This window comes from Oncorhynchus masou, chromosome 12, assembly GCF_036934945.1.
Source record: "Oncorhynchus masou masou isolate Uvic2021 chromosome 12, UVic_Omas_1.1, whole genome shotgun sequence".
NCBI classification, from domain to species: domain Eukaryota; kingdom Metazoa; phylum Chordata; class Actinopteri; order Salmoniformes; family Salmonidae; genus Oncorhynchus; species Oncorhynchus masou.
Window position 1 is genome coordinate 11,025,548 of NC_088223.1, and position 5,000 is coordinate 11,030,547.

At 48.5% G+C, this 5,000-nt stretch overlaps 1 protein-coding gene across 2 annotated transcripts in view; it reads right to left on the bottom strand.

The window, feature by feature from the left end:
• Positions 1-5,000, bottom strand: part of LOC135549536 (proto-oncogene tyrosine-protein kinase Yrk-like) — a 67,622-nt gene that overhangs the window by 21,752 nt on the left and 40,870 nt on the right. The gene's annotated exons all lie outside the window — the stretch shown is intronic.

Here is a 5,000-nt window from a genome sequence, read left to right on the forward strand (position 1 = left end):
AGCCAACTTGTAAGTCGCTTTGGACAAAAGCGTCTGCTAAATGGGATATATTATTATTATTATTATATATTAAGAGAGTCACACCTCCACCTGTAAACACATACAACACTATGAAGAGAGTCACACCTCCACCTGTAAACACATACAACACTATGAAGAGAGTCACACCTCCACCTGTAAACACATACAACGCTATGAAGAGAGTCACACCTCCACCTGTAAACACATACAACACTATGAAGAGAGTCACACCTCCACCTGTAAACACATACAACACTATGAAGAGAGTCACACCTCCACCTGTAAACACATACAACACTATGAAGAGAGTCACACCTCCACCTGTAAACACATACAACATTATGAAGAGAGTCACACCTCCACCTGTAAACACATACAACGCTATGAAGAGAGTCACACCTCCACCTGTAAACACATACAACACTATGAAGAGAGTCACACCTCCACCTGTAAACACATACAACGCTATGAAGAGAGTCACACCTCCACCTGTAAACACATACAACACTATGAAGAGAGTCACACCTCCACCTGTAAACACATACAACACTATGAAGAGGGTCACACCTCCACCTGTAAACACATACAACACTATGAAGAGAGTCACACCTCCACCTGTAAACACATACAACACTATGAAGAGGGTCACACCTCCACCTGTAAACACATACAACGCTATGAAGAGGGTCTCACCTCCACCTGTAAACACATACAACACTATGAAGAGAGTCACACCTCCACCTGTAAACACATACAACACTATGAAGAGAGTCACACCTCCACCTGTAAACACATACAACACTATGAAGAGGGTCACACCTCCACCTGTAAACACATACAACACTATGAAGAGGGTCACACCTCCACCTGTAAACACATACAACGCTATGAAGAGGGTCACACCTCCACCTGTAAACACATACAACACTATGAAGAGAGTCACACCTCCACCTGTAAACACATACAACACTATGAAGAGGGTCACACCTCCACCTGTAAACACATACAACGCTATGAAGAGAGTCACACCTCCACCTGTAAACACATACAACGCTATGAAGAGAGTCACACCTCCACCTGTAAACACATACAACGCTATGAAGAGAGTCACACCTCCACCTGTAAACACATACAACGCTATGAAGAGAGTCACACCTCCACCTGTAAACACATACAACACTATGAAGAGTCACACCTCCACCTGTAAACACATACAACACTATGAAGAGTCACACCTCCACCTGTAAACACATACAATACTATGAAGAGTCACACCTCCACCTGTAAACACATACAACACTATGAAGAGAGTCACACCTCCACCTGTAAACACATACAACACTATGAAGAGGGTCACACCTCCACCTGTAAACACATACAACACTATGAAGAGAGTCACACCTCCACCTGTAAACACATACAACACTATGAAGAGAGTCACACCTCCACCTGTAAACACATACAACGCTATGAAGAGTCACACCTCCACCTGTAAACACATACAACACTATGAAGAGAGTCACACCTCCACCTGTAAACACATACAACACTATGAAGAGAGTCACACCTCCACCTGTAAACACATACAACGCTATGAAGAGTCACACCTCCACCTGTAAACACATACAACGCTATGAAGAGTCACACCTCCACCTGTAAACACATACAACACTATGAAGAGGGTCACACCTCCACCTGTAAACACATACAACGCTATGAAGAGAGTCACACCTCCACCTGTAAACACATACAACACTATGAAGAGAGTCACACCTCCATCTGTAAACACATACAACGCTATGAAGAGAGTCACACCTCCACCTGTAAACACATACAACGCTATGAAGAGAGTCACACCTCCACCTGTAAACACATACAACACTATGAAGAGAGTCACACCTCCACCTGTAAACACATACAACACTATGAAGAGAGTCACACCTCCACCTGTAAACACATACAACGCTATGAAGAGAGTCACACCTCCACACAGACAGACAGACAGTAAGCATTGATAGTTCAGCCACAAAATCAAACTGTCATGTCTTGTTATGTCTGTTCCTGTCCTTTCTCTTCACTCTGTCTCTCTCTGCTGGTCTTTTTAGGTTACCTTCTCTGTCTCTCATTCTTCAGCTGTTCTACATCTCCCCTAACTAGCTCATTCACTCCTTCCCACCTGTTCTCTCTTCCCCCTCTGATTAGGTCTCTATTTCTCTCTCTGTTCCTGCTACTTTCAGTGTCTGATTCTTGTTTGTGTTTTTGATGCCAGAAGCAAGCTGTCGTCCCGTTTGCTTCCACCTTGTCCTATCCTGTCGGAGTCTGCCTGGCAGGTGCATCCTGCATTATACTACGTTCTTTTGTTCCATTGACTACGTTGGAAGAGGATTTATGCCATTCCTGTTTTTCATTAAAGAACTCTGTTTTCTGTTAAAACCGCTTTTGGGTCTTCACTCAAGTACATAACAGAAGAATCAGACCAAGAATGGACCCAGCGGCTCCGGACCCTTTTCACTCCGCCGTCGAGATCCAGGGAGCGATGCTAGGCAGACACGAGGAGGAATTGTCTGCTGCTCGACATGCCGTTGAGACCCTGGCCGTCCAAGTCTCCGACCTCACAAGACAGGTTCACCAACTCCACCTCGATCCACCGCCCACTTCCAGGGTTTCCGAGTCTCCGGAGCCCAGGATCAACAACCCGCCGTGTTACTCTGGGGAGCCCACTGAGTGCCGCTCATTCCTCACTCAGTGTGATGTGGTGTTCTCTCTCCAGCCCAACACTTACTCCAGGAGCGCAGCCCGCATCGCCTACGTCATTTCTCTCCTTACCGGACGGGCGCGTGAGTGGGGCACGGCAATCTGGGAGGCGAGGGCTGAGTGTATTAACCAGTATCAGGACTTTAAGGAGGAGATGATACGGGTTTTTGACCGTTCTGTTTTTGGGGAGGAGGCTTCCAGGGCCCTGTCTTCCCTATGTCAGGGGAATCGATCCATAACGGATTATTCTATTGAGTTTCGCACTCTCGCTGCCTCTAGTGACTGGAACGAGCCGGCTTTGCTCGCTCGTTTTCTGGAGGGTCTCCTCGTCGAGGTTAAGGATGAGATCCTCTCCCGGGAGGTTCCTTCCAGTCTGGACTCCTTAATAGCTCTCGCTATTCGCATAGAGCGACGGTTTGATCTTCGTCGCCGAGCTCGTGGAAAGGAGCTCGCGTTCTCCGTTGCTCCCCTCTCCACATCACAGCCACCTGCCGCATCACTGCCACCCTCCTCCGCCGGCTCGGATGCTGAGCCTATGCAGCTGGGGGGTATCCGCATCTCGGCCAAGGAGAGGGAACGGAGAATCACCAATCGCCTCTGTCTCTACTGCGGCTCCGCTGGTCATTTTGTCACCTCATGTCCAGTAAAAGCCAGAGCTCATCAGTAAGAGGAGGGCTACTGGTGAGCGCAACTACTCAGGCCTCTCCTTCTGGATCACGCACTACCTTTCCGGTCCATCTCCGCTGGCCCGGTTCATCTGCTTCCTGCAGTGCCTTGATAGACTCTGGGGCGGAGGGCTGTTTTATGGACGAGACCTGGGCTCGGGAACATGACATTCCTCTCAGACAGTTAGGGGAGCCCACGGCCTTGTTCGCTTTAGATGGTAGTTCTCTCCCCAAGATTCAGCGTGAGACGCTGCCTTTAACCCTCACTGTCTCTGGTAATCATAGCGAAACCATTTCTTTTCTAATTTTTCGTTCACCTTTTACACCTGTTGTTTTGGGTCATCCCTGGCTAGTGCGCCATAACCCTTCTATTAATTGGTCTAGTAATACTATCCTATCCTGGAATGTTTCTTGTCATGTGACCTGTTTAATGTCTGCTATCCCTCCTGTTTCCTCTGTCTCTTCTTCACAGGAGGAGCCTGGCGATTTGACAGGGGTGCCGGAGGAGTATCACGATCTGCGCACGGTGTTCAGTCGTTCCAAGGCCACTTCTCTCCCTCCACACCGGTCGTATGACTGTAGTATTGATCTCCTTCCGGGAACTACTCCCCCGGGTAGATTATACTCTCTGTCGGCTCCCGAACGTAAGGCTCTCGAGGATTATTTGTCGGTTTCGCTCGACGCCGGTACCATAGTCTCCTCCTCCTCTCCCGCCGGAGCGGGGTTTTTTTTTTGTTCAGAAGAAGGACGGGTCCCTGCGCCCATGCGTGGATTATCGAGGGCTGAATGACATAACAGTTAAGAATCGTTATCCGCTTCCTCTTATGTCTTCAGCCTTCGAGATCCTGCAGGGAGCCAGGTTTTTCACCAAATTGGACCTTCGTAACGCCTACCATCTCGTGCGCATCAGGGAGGGGACGAGTGGAAGACGGCGTTTAACACTCCGTTAGGGCACTTTGAATACCGGGTTCTTCCTTTCGGCCTCGTTAACGCTCCAGCTGTCTTTCAGGCACTAGTTAATGACGTCCTGAGAGACATGCTGAACATTTTTGTTTTCGTTTACATGGACGATATCCTGATTTTTTCACCGTCTCTCTCGATTCATGTTCAGCACGTGCGACGCGTCCTCCAGCGCCTTTCAGAGAACTGTCTTTATGTGAAGGCTGAGAAGTGCATTTTTCATGCCGCCTCTGTCCCTTTTCTCGGTTCCGTTATTTCCGCTGAGGGCATTAAGATGGATCCCGCTAAGGTCCAGGCTGTCATTGATTGGCCCGTTCCTAAGTCACGCGTCGAGCTGCAGCGCTTTCTGGGCTTCGCTAATTTCTATCGTCGTTTCATCCGTAATTTCGGTCAGGTGGCAGCTCCCCTCACAGCCCTTACTTCTGTTAAGACGTGCTTTAAGTAGTCCGTTTCCGCCCAGGGAGCTTTTGATCTTCTTAAGAATCGTTTTACATCCGCTCCTATTCTTGTTACACCTGACATCTCTAGACAGTTTGTTGTTGAGGTTGACGCGTCAGAGGTGGGCGTGGGAGCCATTCTTTCTCAGCGCTCTCTCTCTGA